The following is a 24,392-nucleotide window of genomic DNA, read 5'->3' as shown; positions in this document are numbered from 1 at the left end:
CAGTTCGACGCGCGCGACAGAGTGGAGGTGGCGCCTGACTTCGCTGCAATTAATGTTCTTTGTACTTGCACACTTGTCGAAGAAACTAACTTTTCTCGTATTGTAGAAAGAGTGATCTTCCCATTTTAGGACTTATAATTTTGTGCTTGCTGAATTACTACCATAGGAAAAGGCAAGATGAATTCTGTTAATGATAGTATGTGTGATGACCTCATCTCTCGAGAACATATAGCCAACAGTGAGGACAATATTAATGAGTTTATTCACTAGTTACTATTTTAAATTAGACAAGATGAGCTTTGTTGGCGAAAGTATGGGTGAGGAGATTATCTATAAGTGGAGTGCTGCTAAAAATGAAAATTATATTAATGAGATAATTATCAGTGGAAATGATAAGTTGTTTCATTGAGCTAATATGAGAATGTTGGCAAATAAGTGGCATTTGATTTAAGATAAGGACTTTTAATAAGACTTTGATATAATTTACTGTGTCATTTTAGGGCTTATAATTTATAGACTGTTGCTAAAGAGTAACTCAGGCAAAATGAGTAATGTTAGTATGAAAATGGGTAATGAAACGCCCATGTTAATGTGGTTAGTAACGTTAATATATTAGTTAATAATAAATGTGATGCAATGGCTGAAGTTAGTAAATCTCAGAAAGTGAAGGATGATGTTGAAGTTAGGGCGACTGGCAAATATAATCTAAATAATATCTTAAGTAAAATAGTGGCAGTGGGCAATAAAAATAACTGTGGGTTAACTCGAGATGTATACAGATGTTATGTGAAATGCGACAGATGCCAAAGAATTTTCATAAGATAAAAATATATCAAAATAATTTCATAAAGATCTGAAACTAACCATTAAGCAAATCCATAATGAGGCAAACCAAACTAGATCTATCAAATAAAATTAATGAGCGAATTGATAAGCTGACTAAATTTTGGGATGAACTAAGGAAGGGAATTAAAACTGAAATGGCCCAAATGAACTCTAAACTGATTAACTGAAAAAAATACTTTAATGTCTAGTAACTTGGATACTGAAAATGGTGTATTAAATACTGAGCATGAAACTTTAGGAAAGTTTATTTATGATGAAAATAAAGAACAGGAATACGACGATAAAATGCGAAAGAGAGAGGATGTGTGTCGTAAATGAAAATATGCGGACAGAGTTGTTTGCTAAAATTATTGCAAAAGTATCAGAAAATATTTTCTGAAATTTGTGTTATTTGGAGGACTGTGCTTAGTGGTCTGATGTTCAAGAGCATAGCCCTTTCGAAGGACGTTAGTATGAGAAGCTGTAGATGACAACAATATGTAGCTGTTTAATTTGTTAGAAGCATAGTTATTAATTTAGTGTTTATATGAGGTCATCTTAATGTTTTACTAACACGCTGTGGTACTGACCACGGATTGTGTATGAATTGCACGATTAAAATAAGAGATATTTTCGTAATTCGAATGCACAGCGTATGGACTGATAAACCAGCCAAGCACGTAATAGCGGTGCAGGACACGTGGCCGATGTGTCCAAGGCGAAGAATTAACCACCCAGCAGCTGAAGCAGCAACGTCGTTGACGCAGAGCTTGGCAGAGCAATAGGCGAATGACGTATCGCTGTTGGATGTACAGTGGGTCGTAAGAGGTCACTTAATATTTAAGAAATTGGGTCCAAGTTGCTTGTGAGATGAAGACGAATATTTTATAAACAATACTTAAGTTATTGTGTTTATTATTCATTCATGTAATTTACAATTTTGTAATTTATGTTTTTTTCAGGGAGATTGAGGTATAGAGTGTGTGTCTAGTGTTTGTATTATTTAATGTATGTTGCATGTATCAAAATGTTCAAGGGGAAAAGAGAAAGGGTATCAACAACACCTGGACGACACCAGCAACCGGCAGATCGGCATGTAATTCTGCAATTAGCCACAGAAAATAAGTAAATGGGAAGAATGGTGTTGTAAGTGTTAACGAGCTCAATACATTTATTAGTGAAATGTTTTATTAAAAGAATGTATATATTGAAACAACTTTGTACATGCTGAAACAATTTTGTAAACATTAGAAACTTGCAGAATCCAGGTTTTTATATGAAGAACTATACAGACATTGTTGTATTCTAACAGTAGGACGAGCACATCAGGAATTAAAGGAACTCTGAAATATGAAACATACAAAATAATAGAAAAGTCCGATGTAACAGCGCAATTAAGGTCCCAGCAGGATTAGAGTTCTTTCTTATTTTTTAAATTTTCTATTTTTTTCAAAACCACATAACCTTGAAAAACATTGGTGTTTATGCCACATCACCACCCACGCTTATTACATTTTTGTTGCTATATAGAAAGATTTTGTTATAGCAGGCTAACGAGTACGTAGGCTCAAAAGACAGACTCATCGAACGACGCGCCAGATGCTTACATAGCGTGAGAACGGCCTGGCAAGCAAGAACAGTATCGTACTGGAGCAGAGAGACAGTGGTGATTCCCCTACCACGCTGGGCGCCAAGAAGTGAATCTTTTGTTATTTATATTTCTTATTTAAATATTAACATATAGCTCCAACGGTGCTGAGGCGTTATTTGCACTGAGAACTTGTTAACAATAATTTCAATATCACTCCATTCGTCAGGAAATGATAATTACAAATTTAAGTTACTGTCAGTGCTTATTGATGGAAACTATGGACCCATCAAATGTGCGCCCTGAGAGAGCAAGGCGCCAAACTGCTAAGATAGCTCACTAGTAGTGGTGGGCAGGAAATCGCGTATCTGTTAGAAATCACAGTGATTGAGAAGTCACTGATATCACAGTAACAACTTTACAAAATCTAACTGCGATTTCAGTCACAGTTAGCAGTTGCAAGTAGCGTTTCACAATAAACGCCGTGAGCCATCTGTTGGCCGAATTCCATACTGCTTTCTGGCACTTCAGTGACAAATCGCAACTAAGAGTCGCAAGTAGCAACTAAAATGCGCAGTTAACAGTGCCATCTGTTGGCCAAAGTTTGTACTACGCTCATCTCTGCGACACGCTATCGAGTCTAACTGCGATTTCCGTGACAAGTCGCAGCTAAGAGTCGCAAGTAGCAACTAAAAAGCGCAGTTAACAGTGCTATCTGTTGGCCAAAGTTCGTACTACACTCATCTCTGCGACACGCTATCGAGTCTAACTGCGATTTCTGTGACAAGTCTTAACTGAGAGTCGCAAGTAGCAACTAAAAAGCGCAGTTAACATTCTTTTCCTAGTTCCATCTGTTGAACGACGTACGTACTTCGTTATAAGAGCCTTGTGCCTCATGAGATCGGTGTGCTGTGTGTGCGTATGAAGGACTTATTACATTAGTGGTACAAGTCAATTTTTGTTCATTTAGAGATACGGAGTCGTAAAGTTAAATGAGCGCTGAAAAATCTACAGTTGAGATACCAGAAATATTCAAGCATATGGCTTCTTGCTAGAAATGAACCTTTATTAATGTTTGTTTGTATCATTAATTTCAGAAGCATTATAGACAGAAAAGTGGAGGCAATGGACTTGTACCACTATTGAAATAAGCCCTTCACATTATATGATGACATACACATTCAGCATCAGTTATGATTGGTCAAACACAGCTGTGACTCTGAATGTATTATATTAATAAGAAGCAACATTGCCTTTTTCTCCTGAAAATATCAAGAAACGTAACAAATGTGATTCTGCTTCCAATATGACAATTTTGGTTAATACTCCACATGTGTACAGGACTTTGCAATGTTAACACAGCAGAACTCAGACATCTGTATAAGTGTAGTGAAATGAAAACAGCATTATTGAGTCATATGAATGCCTCACTTTTATTCCGGCACAGTTCAAGACTCGAGATAAAAGTTTTGCCCCTGGTGTTTTACATGGCAACTTCACACACACGAACTTTTTGCCGACACTACAACCACCTACATAAGTAAGCTTTTCCTGTGTTACTTTCAAGTACTGCACTTAGGCTATTCCTGATTTAACTGGAAGATCTGTACTTCCCACTTTCATATCAACAGCCTCAAAATGCATATTCTATACCTCGGGCTATGTTACAGGTCAGTGTCACACCAAGATTGTGGTGGGGGGAGGGGTGGCGGCATGTCACTCTTCAACTACTGTTTACCAGTAAATATGTGGCGGAAAATTACGGTTATAGAACGGCTTAAACATGTGGAAAATGAGATTTTCATTATTCAATCACTGTATTTAACATTTATTAGTCCTTTAAAATCGCATAACAACTTCAATGAAACACAGTTTAATCACTCATCTGCGCACTTATTTCACAATTATGTCACTTTTAAACTGCAAATCCTCTAAGAGCTGTCTTGAATCTTCACGAGTCTCTCTTAATAGCCTTGATGTGGATAGATACGTACAGCAACCAGTAATCAAGAGTCAGAACTGTGTCTGCAAAATCACAAGGATTATTAAACAATTTTTGCTATCACTAATTACAAGCAATATAATTGACAGAGTAGCTTGCTAATATTTGCTGCAATGAAAGCCACTCAATGGGGTATATTTCACATTTGCAAGAACGATCTCACTGAAGTAACTAAGTCCATCGAAACACTTAGAAACTAACCTCTCGTCTGACGAAAACGGTGTAAAGACGCAGTGGCAATTTCTCCAGATCTGTTGACAATGATATTTTGAGTTACCAATTTACTGAGTGACTGAAATGTAGTTAGGGTACCTGTGAACATAACAATATGTTAGAATTCATTTTCTAAACACGAACTATTACGCTACTGTATGGCTACTTACATATTAATTACACTATTAATATTTTCACAGTTGTTTCTTTAATACATAATTAAAGCCAACGGAAGAACAAACGTAAAACTTACTTACCAATGACAGATTTGTTGAGATGCAATTTTCTGTGTGGGCAGATGTAACTTTTTCATACGGTGGTAAGTCGCAGAAATCGCAGAAGTCACAGAAATCGCAGAAGTAGCAGAAATCGCAGAAGTAGCAGAAGTCACAAAAATCGCAGAAGTAGCAGAAGTCACAGAAATCACGGAAGTAGCAGAAATCGCAAAAATAGCAGTGGCGGAGGGATACGCTACCTACATTCCTTAACTGCGACTCTGAACTGCGATAAATCACAGTTAAGAATAGCAGATACTAAAAAGTAGCATTCACAGAAATCACTGATATCGGAAAATCGCAGATTAACCCATCACTACTCACTAGTAGCCTACGATCGGTTTCCGATGAGGTAATACATGAATGTAAAATCTGATATCATGTAACGACGAAATAATTTGTTGAAAAATTGCCTCGGATGACGTATTTGAGCGATGTTGTGTTAATTCAAGGCAGTCTGCTATTGGTTTTCGAGGTTGCAACACAAGCCCTAATGTGTGAAATGCAACTCCGCGTAAAAACGGAATTAATTGTTAAATTTGCTCGGAAAACATATTTGTGCAATATAATGAGGATTCTAAGATCGTGTGAAGTATTGTTGTGACTTCCGTGGTGCTCAGGACTTAACGATTAATAACCGGGAATCTTGTTATGAATATTGACGATAGACTGGCTCTAGAAATCGATTTACTAATTTTGCGATTAGTGAAATTTAAAAAAAAATTGTTGGCAATCTAAGATTTTACGATTCTTATTATGCATAGCATTTAAACCAACCCACATGTCGCATTATTATGTCCTATTTAATGCACAAGCGTTAGAGCTCGTGACCAAAGGAGAAGAAACCAATTGGGGCAACGTCTACGTGATGCGAGTTGAGCAAGTTGGCTATAATTCAGTTACGAGAAATAGGGGCGGACACACTAGACTTTCGTGTATAAATCACATGTAGCATTACTGTCCATCTTCGAGTACATATAATGGCAGACAATAGTTCGAACATTTATATCCCAGTCCGCTGTGATAGCGTTACTATGGGACTATAATTTTAGACATCTCACCCACATAACGTCGTAAGCGACAACGATCGATGCCTGCTTGCAGCCATGGGCCCATGCGAGCTTCTCTGTATACTGAGAAACTCCGTTCATTTAATACGTGAACTGATGTACACTACTTGTTCGGGGCATAAATTTTCTTCTCCGTCTCATCAATCTACGACTGCTCTGGGTTATCAATAAAGGTATCATCTTTCAAAATGTGCGTCTATTTATTCATTAACCCATTCATTCTACATCTATATCCACATTTGCATCTACATACATACTTCAGAAGCAGCCGTGTGGTGGTTTGCTATGGTGCAATATAGTGGCTGGCACGAAAATAGGGCTTCAAGGTTATCTCGTCATCTTAAAGCATTGCCAGTTTCTTTTTATAGTGATCATTTCAAATGTTTGTAAGAATTTAAAAAAACATAATGGGCAACTCTATTTTTAGTCTAGAATATGATGGAGTACTTTCGAAAAGAAAATTCTCACTAGCTGCTAGGTAAAAAAATGAAAACTAACGTTACAATAAATTTTGTAGGAAAATAATTTTTTACTTCAATCTGTGGTAGTAACAGAATCACTAATGTAATTGGACTGAAAAAAATATATGAACATCCTCAAAGTTTACAGATGCATATGCTGCGTCTTTTATTTCGGAAACATACAAGTGTTCTGAGATTAAAAATAAAATATTATAAGAGGTGTGAAATGTGGCGACGGCGTAGCGAAAAATGTAGTCGCTGATGAATTTTCGTTCTATAGGGCTGCGAAGAAACGACTATCTATATGCCTCCGTATGAGACCTAATGTATCTTATCTTCGTGGTCCTTACGCAAAATGCGTGTTGGTAGCAGTAAAATCGTTCTGCAGTCAGCTTCAAATGCCGGTTCTCTACACTTTCTCGCTGGAGCTCCCTGAAAAGAACGTCAACTTTCCTCAAGGGGTCCCCTCTGGAGTTTCAAAAGCATCTCTGCAATATCTGTGTTTTGTTTGAGTCTACTGATAACTGATCTACCAGTCTGCCTCCGAATTTCTTCAATATATTCATCTACCAGTCTGCCTCCGAATTTCTTCAACCTATTCATCTATCAGCCTGCCTCCGAATTTCTACAATGTATTCATTTGATTTGATCTGGTGGAGATCCTTAACACTTGAACAGTACTTAATACAACTAGGGAAACCTCCCTACCACTCCATGTTTCATTGTTTTCAAATTTATTCAGGATGGCAGATCCAAGATGGCGTCGATAGAAGTGACAAGGTCACAATGACATCCTGGTGGGAAGTTCAAATTTTGGCGAGAAAATAGGTCAATTGGACTACCTCCAATGACCTCCCCCCCTCCCCCCAAAAATTTGGCGAGAATTTCAAATTTTGGTGGGAAAGGTCACTTGGGGTATCTCCGCTAACGTAAGAAAATGGCTGGAAAATTTGGGTGGGAAAATATGTCACTTGGGCTACCTCCACTAACCTAAGTCATTTGACCACCACCTCTTCCTTGGAATTGACGGAAAAAGGACTCAGCCTGTACTGGACTGCTGAGTAGGATGGACATAAGTCTTTATTTTGCATGCAGTTTTATATAAACAATTTGACTTGTCATAGGCAGTAGCTCCACCCATTGTGGTCACCATGAGGTCCAGAGTCCAACTGACCTAGCACACAGTACTGCCACCAGAGGGCACTGTCATCCCATGGCGATCTGGGGAAAAATGGCGGGAAAAGGACTCAGTCTGTGTTCAGCTGCTGGAGAGATGAAGGAGTGTACTTTATTTATTTTCAGTGGCAAGTTGGAATATTTTATTTAGGGAATAATTTCATGTAGTTTATTATGCTGATACAGAACACTTGTCCTGATGTGATTGGGGTCGCAATAAATAGCCTACAGACCTGCAGACTACTCCTTAATTATCGTAATAATGCAGTACACTGATGTACAGATACGCAAACAACTCATAAATTGTCAAAATTATACATGTATAATGCCTACAAACACGCTTGCTAATTGTAAACTGCCATAATAATGCATTGCACAGCCTACAGTCCATCGAAAGAAACTCGACAGCAACATATCAGCGCACTTTCCCCTACAGAGCCACCAAAGTGGCGCACACAAGGCGCTCCCACATGCGAGATACATCTGGGAACGCACTTATCCACCTTTGCTGATGCATAGCTTTTGTACTTGCGCAGGCCTACTTGCCAAGCGTGAGATGTTTGCCTAGCGCCCCGCCATCGCAAGTGCAAGTAAAAGGTTTTAAGTGGTGTACTGACGTCGCATGTCTATGTAAATAACAGCCAAGCCTCCCTCAGAACACGCTATAGAAATATTTTGCAATGGTTCCCAGAATAACACAGGATGCAATCTTCCTATCGATTCTAACGGGACAGCCTGTCCCACATGCGAGATGCATCGGGCCGTGTGCACAGGTTTACCTGCCCAATGTGGCTGATGCATAGATGCGAGATGTTTGCATAGCATGGCTGGAATTTTCGGTGTCCTACAGCTACTGGTCTGGAGATGTCCCAATGCCAAAATGGCGGATGAGGGACAGCATCATGACAGAGATGGATGGTCTGCTTCAACTTGTCTTTGAACACTTGAACAACGAATACATCACCTTGCACTCAGAACTTTCCGTAGATACCTTGCGCCCATCTTGTTCGAACCAATCTGTAGAGGCTCCTATGTCCCAGCACAAAGATTTTCTTGTGAATGAATTGTGCATTCTGATTGGCTCTTACTGAATTTACCCCTCTAAACTGCTGTTGCTGCCCATGTGGGAGCACTGCCGCCATGTTTCTCTGCATACGAGACTTTCAGTAGCAAAACTATTTTGACAAATCGCCGTATTCCACTGATAGTTAAACCCTGTAAAAGTGTCCTACAGATCGTCAAACACAGAAAGACACTTCCTCAATTACACTGCTCTGCCCCTGACGAAAGCTTGAATATTTCAGCGTGAAACCAATCTCCATGTACCATATCGATGTAGTAAACACAGAATTTGCAACCTGCACCATACAAAATCACCACTTCTGCATCCTGCATATAGCTATCGACCACCATACACTCGTGCATATATCGCGAAGATAGACAGCATAAGCACCTGCACCGTATGTATTCCTCGCAGCACTAGATATTTCGCGTGAGGCAAACCAAAGTCACTCTCCAAACTATTGTACGAAGGCTTAGGCTGGGACGGTTCACTTCAGCACAAAGGCGTTACTCTTTCTGGCCCTTACCTACTTGCTTGCTTGCTTTGTACACCCATCTCCAGATTCTGAGATTACAAGAACATATGTATTTTCACATGGTTTGCCAGAACATCATACCATTTTTGCGATACTTCACGATACGAAACACTTAGCAGCATGCTACCGATCGCTTGCACACTATAATTCCGAAGATATGGACTGGAAATTAGTTCTCTAGAAACCCGAAATTTTAGCGAGGTGGAGCGTGCTATAAACCACTTAGTAACTAGAAACTTACCTTGCATGCAAAGACCTTTACGTGAAAACTCGAAAAAAAATAGAGGAAACAGATATTTCCACTCGCAAATACGGATGTCGGTGATATAACAGATTCCAAATCATCCTTACAATTTAAAAAGTCAACTAAGGTGTCTCTCATGTCTAGAGGACCAGCAAAACTGTCTTCCACCTGTCTTTCACATGCTAGATGCACACCAGACACACCACAATCGGGACAGGAAATGTGCAGATGCAGTCAATTGGACAATTTACATGGGAAGGAGTAATGGTACATCGCAAACAAACATCCACATTGAATCTTCTCAAATATCCGTGGCGAACACACGTGATCACGAAGGCTGCCCAACACACACTGAGTATTAGTTCGCTATTCAGCTGCCTAGAGGAGGACATGGTTAGGCCAAGTACATTCCTGTACCCCAACAGGCCTTTCCATTTGGACAGCTCCTGCCGTTATGCGGAAACGTGAATCATTCCTGCCACAGGCCACCTCCACTGTGCGCAATGTGCCCCAGACAGAATCGTCCTAGGAAACCGGCCACATACTTATTTGATCGCTATACTTACAATTAAATATTACAATTGTGATCTCAACTGGACGACATTCGACAATGAGCGAAGTATCGGAAATACCCCCTGCTGACGGCTGTGGCTCTGGAAATAGAGATATCTGTACCATTCTTATGACGTGACATACTTTTCCGAGTAAGAAAATAATCTTTCATTCCCTTTGTGGCTATCACAGTATTCCAAGTCAAATCCATACCTTCCCTTTCAACAGGACATAATCATTTTCTTTGCACATGTCGGAAAAAACACACATACTGTATAAGGCTGATGGTCGGTGCGAATCTATCATTCATCCTACTACAAAGAATAACATTTCCCCAGTAAATGATTGCTACCGTTACGAAAAAATACTGAGCGAAAATCAGAGATGGGTGGACATGTATCACAGGTGGTACTACAGTGCCTTAGAAACAGAGACATAATCGTCTTACAAGCCGCCAGATGTTAGAAACATGATGGCAACGACTACGTTACTGTCACAAGCGGTGTTGGTTCTACAGGTGCTCACAAGTATTGCTAGCGATATCCATGCTAAAAATTATACAAGCCTTATAAATCGTGGTATGGCATTACCTCCGAATGAAGTAGTTGTTCAACACAAATACCGCCACACTGAATATAGACGGTGATCGCTGGAGTGTATACTAACAGACCCAACGTGCTGTTGCACGTCGCCGACGGTGTAAACTCGTAATAAAATCACCGAGGAACGCGGTATGATGGCGGTATTTCCAGCTCCCTCATGCCACCGCTAGATATTCCTCCAGTATTTGCAACACATTCTGTATCAATGCCATGTCAGAGGTTCTGCGATATATCCACTAAGCTACAGGCGCTGGTTGATTGAGAATGATCGCAAACAGCAGATGGTGTGCTGATTGGGGTCGTAAGAAATGTACACAGACTTTTCAGATCGTTAGTGCTACGCTTTCCAATAGAAATGCTGTCTGCGATTTGCAATCAAGTATTTCCATTGAACCACATACCTGTGTTGGATTCTACGGAGAAGTCTTTTAATGATTACAGATACTAGTGAATCATATTTCTGTCACTCTCATATCTCGAAACGAGTCACCTTTTTCGACTCTATCTGCTACAGTAAAATACCAACTTGGTTTTAGGTAGTCCCTATGCACCTTGCAACTGTTCCTCAGACTCTGTGTTACCATCCCTGCAGCTTTGCACATGTGATCGTTCCAATTTAGGTCAGAACTGAATAGAAGTCAGAGAAAGCTATATCTACCACATCCTGCATTTTGTGTAGAAACAGGCTAAGGTGAGTTAGTGTGACAGGGCCATGTTTTGACCATTCAGTGGAAATGGGAACATGTTTTCGTAACTCCGCCATCTATGTACGATGTGTAAGGTAGGCCCCAAGCAAAGCCTGCTCCTGCTGCACGAGGTAGTATACAGACAGTACAAACAGTTACGGTGGTGTTTCTTATCGGGAAAATTAGGAAGCCTCGACATCATACAGGTACTCCAGTCTGCAGCTCTCAGGGTCCATTCACATCTATCACCCCCACATTCTATCATCATTATGCTGTACCACCCAACAGAAAAAATTAAGAACTATAAAAGCCCTGCTAACTTTATCCAATAGAGAACTCGATAAGATTTTTGCCGCATGTCCCTCTTCTCATATATCAAAAACAAATACAGTCTGGATGCCGGCAACGAGCACATGTGGCGATCCTATTAAATATAAAGGTATTGAGCCATTCCACAGACCAGTGTAAAGTTTCATCGCCTGTACTGTAGGAGGATGACCGTATCCCACAGACTATATTATCGGTCGCAAGAAAGGGTCCCTGTGACCCTGTGCCACCGTTTTTTTTTTTTTTTCCTACTGTAACACGCTTTGTACACTGCCATACATTTTGTTTTGTGTCAGGTTCTAAACTGACATTAACTCATATTGATCCATTGCCTTTCACAGAACACTAGACATCACGTGGTGTAAATCATGTTGTGGCTGCTGCTACCATAACATACACATACACACACACACAGACACACACACACACACACACACAAAGAATGATTTTAAATAAAACACAGTCACAACATAAAGAAACTGGAAGAGTTTTGCGGTTTTGTGGAGCATTTCCAAACTGATGTCCGAAAGAGATTGACGGCCTCTACACTTACACTCATCTATCACAGTGACAGAATAGCTGATGTCTCAGTGTTCCGTTTCAGCTGATTCCTCATATGGCAGTGATGTACGCAATCACTGTTTTGACACTGGCCACCCCCAGAAGGTGTTACCCCTCCATCAAGTCTCTTTCCCCATGTCAAACAAGTGATGTCAAAAATGGTTCAAATGGCTCTGAACACTATGGGACTTAACTTCTGAGGTCATCAGTCCCCTAGAATTCAGAACTACTTAAACCTAACTATACCTAAGGACATCAGACACATCCATGCCTGAGGCAGGATTCGAACCTGCGACTGTAGTGGTCGCGCAGTTCCACACTGTAGCGCCTAGTACCGCTTGGCCACCCTGGCCGGACAAGTGATGTCAGTCATTCATTATGTGGTAATCAACAGCGTACCAGTGAATGGATGGGATGGAAAAGAAAACGTTGATGTACTGTAATAGTAAGCATCACAGTTGATAGCATGGACAATTTTAGGAATTTTACAGTAATTTCAACACTGGCCAATGATGCGACAGCATCCTTCCCAATTTCAGTATCATCGCTAAACCGCTCCTCTACTTTGTGAGTACCATCGCAAATGTAGATAGATGACTGTGCAGTACGTCCATTCATTGTTAATTATCAAACATATACATCATCAAAGTATACCAGACAGCGATCTACATATTTCTAGCACCTCGAGCATAGTGCATAATTTACAATCTTTCTCCATGTGGATGGGAGTGACAACACATTCTCACACTCAGTTAGAGGTTGAAAGATGCTCTCGTACTGTCTTTGACCAACCCTTCCTGCAGCGCCATTACTGATTTAATCTGCAGCTGACCAGAAGCAGACCGCTACATTCCACAGCTCATGAATGAATGGAGCATGCTGCAACCATCCAAGTGCACAGACTTCTCCACATGCGCGCATTTTGAGGAGGTTAGCGCCCTTTATCGGTGTATAGCAATAGATTTGAAAGTGTTGTGATGTAATAGCAGACAGTTAAGAAGAACAAGAAACGAGTGGTTTTTATGCGTGATGGAGCTCCAGACAGATGGGGTTCAAAGCATTTTATGTAAATGAACTACACTATCAATTCTAAAGTATTGTTCTACTGATTCAGCTCAGTACCAGGAAGGTATTTGTAAGCGAGAGCATAAACACACACAAACCTAAGGCTACATGGTTCTTCTCTTAAAACGGACTATAATGTTAAATCGCTGCAGTTTCCGACCTATTCGTCATGTGGAATGCAACACCGTTAATATTCCAATGTAAGAAACATATTTCCAGGGCATGACATACGTCCTTCTTGCAGGTTCTCTATGCTAAACTATGGTAACAAACTGCAAAATGAAAAAACCTACTTCCTTAAAACATCGATTCTGTGTTATACATGCACAACATAGATTTCCAAAGATGTATAGCGTCCAATGTTCACATCCGATCACGGTTCATAAATTATATTTTGCCCTCATCAGTCCTATAGAAAATTATCGTTATTAATGGAGAATACTTCTTTCAAGGAAACAGATAAACGCATAGAAGCAGCGTTTATCATGTGAAATTACACGCCATACTGCCACTAACTCTGTAAACAGGGCATATGTCAAGCAGATGTATACACAGAGATTTCAGTGCCTTACAGACACCTGTCGCTAGCTTATAATCACCTTGCCAGCCCGGTTAGCTGTGCGGTCTAACGCACCGCTTTCTGGGTGGGAAGGCGTGCCGTTCCCCAGCACGAATCCGCCCGGTGGTTTAGTGTCGAATTCTGCTGTGCCGGCCAGTCTGTGGATGGTTTTTAAGGCGGTTCTCCAACTGCCTAGGCGAATGCGAGCTGTTTCCCCTAATTCTGCCTCAGTTACAATATGTCGGCGATTGTTGCGCCAACGCTTTCTCCACGTACGCACACGCCATAATTACTCTACCACACAAATGTTGGAATTACACTCGTCTGTTGTGAGACGTTCCCAGGGGGTCCACTGGGGGCCGAACCTCACGATAACCCTGGGCTTGGTGTGGGTCAGCGGTGGGGTGAGTGGACTGCTGTAGCCTGTTGTGGGGTCGTATACCACTGTGGGCTACGGTGAGGACATAGCCTCTCCATTGTTTCTAGGTCCCCAGTTCCATACAATACAATACAATAGAATCACCTTAGTTAGGAAACTGAAGTCTCAACTTCATACCCAAGGTGCGACAGGGGAATGGAGTATGTCACATAAATCTTCGTTCGTGTAGAGCTCTCCATAACGTGTCTGACATTGAAACTTCTGGTAACCAACAAAACACTACCCATGGGTGCCCACTCGGGCCCTGCTACAGGTGAAACGTCCCCTTAGAACAATTATACAAGACTGTGCTTAAACTGACACACAATATTTTTAGTGCAACGCAATCTGACTTTCAAAAATCCCTGCAAAAAAATGGCCCTGAGTAACATTAACCTATACGTTTCACAAATTGCTTACCTCACAAAAATCTTGGTTACTCGAACTAGTGCAATACAGTGAGCGCCACTACTGCCAGCTAAATAAAAGATTCAAACTACTGAAGGCAAAAACTACTGACAGGCATAGTTAGCAAATGAAAGATTTTGATAGAGATCAAACAATGTATTTACCTTAATAGTCATAATATATATAGCAGTTCATGACATCCAGTCTTACAAATTACAAAACTCCGCCATCTCTCTCCCCACGTCCCCCACTGCTGGCGGCTCACCTCCAACTGCAAAACGCTATGCGCTGTTCACATCCAGCTGCCCAACACTACAATGGCAGACAACAATGCAAACTAGCCACAGACTGCACACAGCACAGCCAGTGATTTTCAGAGCGCTACGTGGCGTTACCAATAAAAAAAAACCTAAACAGCCTACTTACATAGCCCCCATGCTCCCCACAAAAAATTTTACAGATTGTTTTGGGCAGTGGCCAATAAAGATTTGAAAAAAAATTTCATAATTACAATAACAAAGAAATGAAATGCACACACTTATCGATACAATGTTGGTCAAAAGCTAAAATTTTCTCACAGTCCATAAAGACAGTCCTGATCGTTCATCACAGTAAAATAGCAGTGTTTTTGCTCGATGTCTGAGCAGTAAAAGAAAATGCACATGGAAGTAGTGGATTTCCATGCTGTCTTGAAGAAGTAGTGTTGTCCTTCCAACGGACAGACAGTGCTGACTCTTGACATGCAGACAGGTAATGGGCCACAACAGAGCAAACCCACAGCAGAGTCAGTCGAAGTTTTGAAGAATATTGGTAGGTTGGTCATCACAGAGCAGACCCACTGTAGTCCTAGTAGAAATTATGGTATTGGTGAGCCACCAGAGGTGCAGACCCACTGCAGTCCTTGTAGAAATAATGGTATTGGTGGGCCATCAAAGATGCAGACCCACTGCAGTCCTTGTAGAAATAATGGTATTGGTGGGCCATCAAAGATGCAGACCCACTGCAGCCCATGTAGAAATAATGGTATTGGTGAGCCATCAAAGATGTAGACCCATTGTAGTCCTTGTAGAAATAATGGTATTGGTGGGCCATCAAAGATGCAGACCCACTGTAGTCCTTGTAGAGACGGCCAACAGCCATCTGTTGCAACTGTGCAGGTGCACAATCACCACTGAAGAGTCTTGCGGACAATATAGCAAGTCCATGAACCACCACTTCAGCACTCACAAAAAATTTTTTTGAAATGTCCTTAGAACCAGCAATTCTGTTATCCAGTCCCTTGCTGAATTATTAACACACGTGCAAACACTATCAGTCCCTACTTCTCACATATTGTCCATATACTATGACCAACAGAAACATGTGCAGTGAGATGTAACTGACAAGTTACTTAATTTGATGAACTGGTGTCAATTACAATTTTATAACATAAGAATACAATAACAAAGGTACAAAATATATCATTAAAGAACATAATAGTACAGATAACTTTTGTAGTAAAACAGGCTTTACAAAAGAATAGAAATAAACATCCACATCAGTGTTACAAAAATTATGACATAAGTACATACATAAAGATCAGAATAACTTTTGAAACATAAATTTCACACATGAGCATTAAAACAGAACCGAATTAATAATGTCTAACATCTTTACAAAGTAAATAACGTATTATTAATGCAAATTATATTTGAGGATAACAGTATTCCTCATCATAGTTCATGTAGCTGAGTATTAGAAAAATTCTACTACATAAGTCTTATCAGATAAACATATAAAGACAGGAAGAACATAAATACACAAGGGTACACAAACACATAGTGGGATAACACAAGGAAAGGACAGGATTTGTTTTCAGTGTAACATCTGGTACTGCAGTCCAACCCAAAACTTCATTCTGTGGATCTTTCGTCATATCTCAACGTTTGTTTCCACCAAAAATATCCTATCCAAGCATGCTTTCTGTATTTTGTTCACATCCTCTTTCAAAAATAGTTTTTCTCCACTGTACACTACTTTTTTGGCCAAATCATTTTCTTATAGCTTCTCAATACATTTCTTCCAATTCATCACAACTCATTCTCTTTTATAGCCTACCCCATCTTAAGCTAACTTAAAGCTACTGAGCTCAGATGCTAAACTAAGGGACAAGGCAATGCAGCAGCACAAAACAATTAATACAAACAGCAATGAAAAAAATGGAAGTTGTCAAAGCAAGCAGCAGTATTAAAACTAATATAAGGCAATAAAAAAAATGGAAGTTGTCAAAGCAAGCAGCAATATTACAGCTAATATAAGGCAATGCGGAGCAAACAAGAAAAATAAATCCATAGTAAAACTGGCTTAACAGAGTAATACAAAGTCAAATTCAGTAACATTATGACTGGCAAACAGCAGCAGCAAATGCAATAACTTATATCTAAACATGACAAAGCTGAAGCAGAAAAAAATATTACAGTAAAAATGTTTAATACCTATGTCACATATTAACAGTAGAGTGATGCATCACGAGAATATACGCTAGCAGATAAGTTACCAAATCGTAAAAAAATTATTTTTGCAATTTCTGTGAAGGGAAATGTCTATTTGTGCTCTCTTTTCTAAGAAAGTACATCATAAAATGATTCTTTACGGGGTCTGTGGACAGAAAATAGTGATATTAGTATATCTATTAAATTTTATTTTAACCAATGCTGCAGTGCAGATAGAAACTGGATGTTAAACAAAATGAGCAATCTCTCAGCTAGAAAGACAATAGATATATAATGTTTCTCATCATTTCATTTCAGTAAATATCATAAATTAAGAGCTTCACAGTGTAATCATATGTTTTCAAGTTTGGGTGTGTCGTATTTCCGATGCTTTCTACAAAGGAATGTCAATAGCGAGGTTAATGGCCTCCTTTTTTCTCCACCTGTGCCTCTGAAAGGCACACACTAATAACTTTTTCTCAAGGCGGCTGGCACACCTGGACGCTCACAACGCATTACGTCACGGTCACTTACCTTTCATACCGAAATATTTACGACAGCAGTTTCCGCTACAGTGACAGTCTCATATAAAAATATTTTCACAGGTTGAGAATTTGCGTTACAAATATGTAGAAAATAAAATCCTATAAATATAATAGTGTCCAAAAAATTTTCGCCAGCATAGTGATACATTCACGCATATACACACATTTCATAACTCTTAAAGTAAGATTCTCGGTTTCCAACATCCTTTTTCACAAACCAGAGTCCCTAACCACTACTCATTATTCCTTACCTTATTACACATATACATATTCGTCGACACTTCTTCAATATTTCATCATAATAAATACGTAGCATAATCAAATTCATCACATAGCATTAGCCTATTGATCACAAACATACCGTAACAGCGTAATACACATCGTCATCATAACATCATAAAACCTCAGCCAAATCTCAAAATCGTCGTGGCTTCCTTCAATAATTTCAAAACCTAAAAAAAATTCTGTGCTCATGTCAAAAGTGTTATCTACCTCAAACGTTCTTTAACAATCATGATCCCATACCAAATACACTCCTGGAAATTGAAATAAGAACACTGTGAATTCATTGTCCCAGGAAGGGGAAACTTTATTGACACATTCCTGGGGTCAGATACATCACATGATCACACTGACAGAACCACAGGCACATAGACACAGGCAACAGAGCATGCACAATGTCGGCACTAGTACAGTGTGTATCCACCTTTCGCAGCAATGCAGGCTGCTATTCTCCCATGGAGACGATCGTAGAGATGCTGGATGTAGTCCTGTGGAACGGCTTGCCATGCCATTTCCACCTGGCGCCTCAGTTGGACCAGCGTTCGTGCTGGACGTGCAGACCGCGTGAGACGACGCTTCATCCAGTCCCAAACATGCTCAATGGGGGACAGATCCGGAGAACTTGCTGGCCAGGGTAGCTGACTTACACCTTCTAGAGCACGTTGGGTGGCACGGAATACATGCGGACGTGCATTGTCCTGTTGGAACAGCAAGTTCCCTTGCCGGTCTAGGAATGGTAGAACGATGGGTTCGATGACGGTTTGGATGTACCGTGCACTATTCAGTGTCCCCTCGACGATCACCAGAGGTGTACGGCCAGTGCAGGAGATCGCTACCCACACCATGATGCCGGGTGTTGGCCCCGTGTGCCTCGGTCGTATGCAGTCCTGATTGTGGCGCTCACCTACTCGGCGCGAAACACGCATACGACCATCATTGGCACCAAGGCAGAAGCGACTCTCATCGCTGAAGACGACACGTCTCCATTCGTCCCTCCATTCACGCCTGTCGCGACACCACTGGAGGCGGGCTGCACGATGTTGGGGCGTGAGCGGAAGACGGCCTAACGGTGTGCGGGACCGTAGCCCAGCTTCATGGAGACGGTTGCGAATGGTCCTCGCCGATACTCCAGGAGCAACAGTGTCCCTAATTTGCTGGGAAGTGGCGGTGCGGTCCCCTATGGCACTGCGTAGGATCCTACGGTCTTGGCATGCATACGTGCGTCGCTGCGGTCCGGTCCAAGGTCGACGGGCACGTGCACCTTGCGCCGACCACTGGCGACAACATCGATGTACTGTGGAGACCTCACGCCCCACGTGTTGAGCAATTCGGCGGTACGTCCACCCGGCCTCCCGCATGCCCACTATACGCCCTCGCTCAAAGTCCGTCAACTGCACATACGGTTCACGTCCACGCTGTCGCGGCATGCTACCAGTGTTAAAGACTGCGATGGAGCTCCGTATGCCATGGCAAACTGGCTGACACTGACGGCGGCGGTACACAAATACTGCGCAGCTAGCGCCATTCGACGGCCAACACCGCGGTTCCTGGTGTGTCCGCTGTACCGTGCGTGTGATCATTGCTTGTACAGCCCTCTCGCAGTATCCGGAGCAAGTATGGTGGGTCTGACACACCGGTGTCAATGTGTTCTTTTTTCCATTTCCAGGAGTGTATGTCATTCAAAGCTCTCATAGTATCACAATGGTTCCGAAAAAATATGAACAGTTCACAAAGTACAGACATAATACAATTTCGTAAGTGTGAAGTTATCCAACTGTGTAAATACGTAAACATCTGTCACTGATGTAGTATCCCCTTAGAACAATTATACAAGACTGTGCTTAAACTGACACACAATATTTTTAGCGCAACACAATCTCACTTTCAAAAATACCTACAAAAAATGGCCTTGACTAACATTAACCTATACATTTCACAAATCGCTTACCTCACAAAAATCTTGGTTACTCGAAATATTGCAATACAGTGAGCGCCACTACTGCCAGCTAAATAAAAGATTCAAACTACTGAAGGCACTAACTACTGACAGGCATAGTTAGCAAATGAAAGATTTTGATAGAGAACAAACAATGTATTTACCTTAATAGTCATAATATATATAGCAGTTCATGACGTCCAGTCTTACAAATTACAGAACTCCGCCATCTCTCTCCCCACGTCCCCCACTGCTGGCGGCTCACCTCCAACTGCGCAACGCTACGCGCTGCCCAACACTACAATGGCAGACAACAATGCAAACTAGCCACAGACTGCACACAGCACAGCCAGTGATTTTCAGAGCGCTACGTGGCGTTACCAATAAAAAAACCTAAACAGCCTACTTACAAAGGAACAGTCACCTGCTCATTCACAGGGCAAATATGCGAGGCCAGACAGCCAGTCTCCGCATTGGCTCTACGCCTTGAATGGTGCAAATGTGTTACCGCCCGCCAGTCACTCTGCTGTAAGGGCAGATCCACTGCGTCAGGTACAATAGGAGGTGCCCTGATAGCAGAGTCCGTGGACAAAGCAAGTGACACCTGAGGTGCCCCATGCAACGTGCCAAATTCTCCGCCACTGTTACACCGCGACACAGTAGCCTGAATGCAGCTGATTGTAGCCAAAAGGGCATTGTTCGCAAACTGTGCGCAGTTCCTCCCATGTCTGCATATGGTATGCACGTACTTACCCATCCTAGCAAGAGTAACTGAAGAAGCAAATTATAAAAGAAGAGAGAAACCTAGACATGCAACTTGCTACCATCCTGACGTATAACCAATTGATACTGATGCCTTAATAAGCTGTGTAGCTCGCTATTCAGAAGAAATGATAATTGCACTACAGACTACCAAATTTACACTTACAGCAAAAAACGCGAAATTAAACCTCTTAAATAGAAAAACACGAACGAAATTTAAGAAATATACTACTAGGAAAACATAGGAAAAGCTAAATACGTAACTTACTGCTCTGGTGATGTGTATCAGGCCTGACTGCACAGTGGCAAGTGTCCACAGCTCCAGCGAGCACTCATATGGCATGCCACGAGGATGGCTCGCTCATTCTACCTTTCCGGCACACCCCAAAGTTCAACGAATCGTTGTGCAGTGTGTGTAGAAACGCAATCTTTGGAAAACCGCGTGATGTGTACATCAAGGCCATTGTGGTGTCCCTCTGTGTTCCCGGTGTTGAGGTGTATGCAGAAGGAAAAAAAAAGTGATGCAATCGTACGCACAGCAGGTGATGTAAATTAAGTCAGGACATGCTATCTCCTTAAAGGGTTCCATAACGCGCCTAACTCTGACTACTGCACAGACTCCCATATGAAGGATATTGTAATAAACATCACTGGTGTAGAGAAACAACTGAAACAGTAGAAAACAAATTATTCGCCAGGTGCTGATGGTTTTACAAAGAGTATTCAGCAGCATTGGTCCCTTACTTAGTCTGCATTTACTGCGAATCTTTTCCCTAATATAATAAAGTTCCATGAGAGTGAGAAGCTTCTGTCCGCACATCAGCACAGTTTTAGAAACCATTGCTTGTTCGAAAGTCATATTGCCCTATTCTCACTTAAATCTAGCGAACAGTGGCTGAAGGCTGGTGGATTCCATATTTCAAGATTTCCGTAAAGCATTTGACTCAGTGCCACATTGCCAACTGTTAACGAAGGTACTAGCATAAGGAATAGGTTCCCACTTATGAGAGTGGCTCGAAGACTTCTTAAGTCATAGAACCCAGTAAGCTGTCCTTGATGCTGGTTGTTCATCAGGAGTGTGCCAGGGAAGTGTAACACGACCGCTGTTATTTTCTACATACATAAATGATACGGTCAACAGGGTGAGCAGCAGTCTGTAGCTGTTTGCTAAAGATGCTGTGATATGTGGGAAGGTGTCAGCAGCCGGCCGCGGTGGTCTCGCGGTTAAGGCGCTCAGTCCGGAACCGCGTGACTGGTACGGTCGCAGGTTCGAATCCTGCGTCGGGCATGGATGTGTGTGATGTCCTTAGGTTAGTTAGGTTTAAGTATTTCTAAGTTCTAGGGGACTGATGACCACAGATGTTAAGTCCCATAGTGCTCAGAGTCATTTTTTTTTAAGGTGTCAGCAGTCAGTAACTAACTGTAGGAGGATACAAAATGACTTAAATAAAATTTTTAGCTGGTGTGATCAATGGCAGCTACCTCCAAATGTAGAAAAATTTAAGTTACTGCAGATGAGTAGAGGAAAAACCATAACGTTCGAGTACAGCATTAGTAGCTTAAGGTACAGACAGCTTGACACAGTTACATCGATTAAATATCTGAGCATAATGCTGCAAAGCAATATGAAATGTAATGAGTATGAAAGAATTATAGTATGGAAGGCGAATGGCCAACTTCAGTTTACTGGGAGAATTTTAGGAAAATATGGTTCATTTGTAAAGGAAACTGCATATGGGACACGAGTGCAACCCACTGTTGAGTACTGTTCTAATATTTGGGATCTGCACCAGGTCAGATAAAATGAATACACTGAAGAAATTTGGAGACGGGTTGCTAGATTTGTTACCAGTAGGCTCAAACAACAGGCAAGTATGACGCAGATGCTTTGGGAATTCAAATGGAAATCACTGGAGGGAAGGTGACATTCTTTGCAAGAGGCCCTATTGAGAAAATTTAGAGAACCAGCATTTGAAGCTAACTGCAGAATGATTCTACTGCCATCAACTTACATTTTGCATAAGGATCATGAAGATAAGATTAGAGATATTGGGGTTTGTATGGAGGCATATAGATAGTTATTTTCCCCTTGCTCTGTTTGCGTGTTGTACAGGAAGAGAAATGACCAATGGTGGTACAGGGTACTGTCCATCACACACCGTGTGGTAGTTTATGTAGTATATAAGTAGATGTTGATGTGGATGCATGCTGGTGTCGTCCATAAATAAAATGCATCGATCAGCTCCTGCACCACTTCAGTCCAAGTATTGACTGCTACATTAGTATGAAGCGTCTGTTTGACTGTGGTAGTGGTGATGGTGCTGGTAAGGGCACTCGTTTATTGGGTGTTGATAATTTGGTTCCAAGAATATCATAACCATTCTTCTGTGATAAGACTATGGCTTCGCTCATAGCCAGTTCATGGAAAGGTGCTTGTGATCTGGATACTATAATATGTGACTGGGAACTGCAATTCTCAACCCAAAGTTCCTGGAGTTTTGTTCCAATTGTGAAGAATCAGCTATGTAAGTAGTATTACTTCTTCTTCTTCTTTTACAGATAATTTTGCACTTTTAATGCAATACTTGTGATGGAATTTCTTCATTCTAGATGCACTTGATGCAAATGTAAATGACAAATTCGAACTTAAAATATCAGAATATACCCATGATATACCATATGGTGAACATGAGTGACTAAAATTATTTATTGTCAGTGAACCACAATGTAAGTATCAGACACCATTCTTATTATTATTATTGGTAGATGTATATGTCTATTGCATGTGTGTCCACAATACTTACCGACTTCGCTTCTTCTTCCTCTTTTGCAGGAGTATTGGTGGCTTAAGAAGGGGGATGTGCAACACTGTGGCCAGACCCTAGTATGATGTGCTCACCATAATCATATGTTGTCATTATCATCATCACCATCATCATCATCATCATCATCATCATCATCATCATCATCATCATCACCACCACCACAGTTCGGACCATCCAACTGCCACCCACAAACATTGAGTGTGACCCCATCATCCCAGCCCAGGCCATCAAACTGGCACCCCCAAACACCGCAGTCACAATGCCCTGAAGTGTCACATTGCTGTCAGTCATCATGCCAATGTCCTACCTCTAGCAAAAGCAGTAGTGCTACATACTGTCTTTGTTAATGAACACCAGGTAACTCACACAGCCACACTGAACTACTCTGTAGTTGCTGGCACTTTCAGGGACAGGAGCTTATGAGCCAGCATTGCTATTACTACTTCCAATTCTCACGAGCCTCCTACTTTCCTTCATGCTTGCTGAACAGTGTGGGAAAGACATCTTCTTGAAATCATCAATGACCTGTGGCATCCTGCCATTAGGTGTGAGGCAGTTTTGTGCTGTGACCTGACGCATCCCCTGAAAAAAGACAATATGCTGTGGAGAAAAGCATTGTGAAATTTGGGGGGTCGGGGGGGGGGGGGGGGGTGAGGGGGGTGGGGGGATGGGGGGAGAGTAATAGCGTGATACGTTGGGGTGAGTCAATTGCAGAGTGCTATCGAACTGTTCCTGAGAGCATCATACTGAGCCATTCTTCTAGTGTGGAGCAAAGAGAGTCAGCTGTGTACTCCATGTTGATGTGTACTCACATGTCTTTTATTTGCTGAATGGGGGATCCAGTTTCATCCCTTTGCCACAAGATATTGTTACTAAACAGGCATGTATTATTGTCCAGAATACTGAAAATGGGGTAAATGTTGTTTCACATGGTCACTTCT

At 41.3% G+C, this 24,392-nt stretch overlaps 1 protein-coding gene across 2 annotated transcripts in view; it reads left to right on the top strand.

Moving 5' to 3' along the window:
• LOC126299292 (uncharacterized) overlaps positions 1-24,392 on the top strand; it is a 547,118-nt gene that overhangs the window by 406,662 nt on the left and 116,064 nt on the right. The gene's annotated exons all lie outside the window — the stretch shown is intronic.

This window comes from Schistocerca gregaria, chromosome X, assembly GCF_023897955.1.
Source record: "Schistocerca gregaria isolate iqSchGreg1 chromosome X, iqSchGreg1.2, whole genome shotgun sequence".
Classification (NCBI taxonomy): domain Eukaryota; kingdom Metazoa; phylum Arthropoda; class Insecta; order Orthoptera; family Acrididae; genus Schistocerca; species Schistocerca gregaria.
The sequence above is the reverse complement of the archived record's forward strand: the minus strand, read 5'-3'. Positions and strand labels throughout refer to the sequence as shown.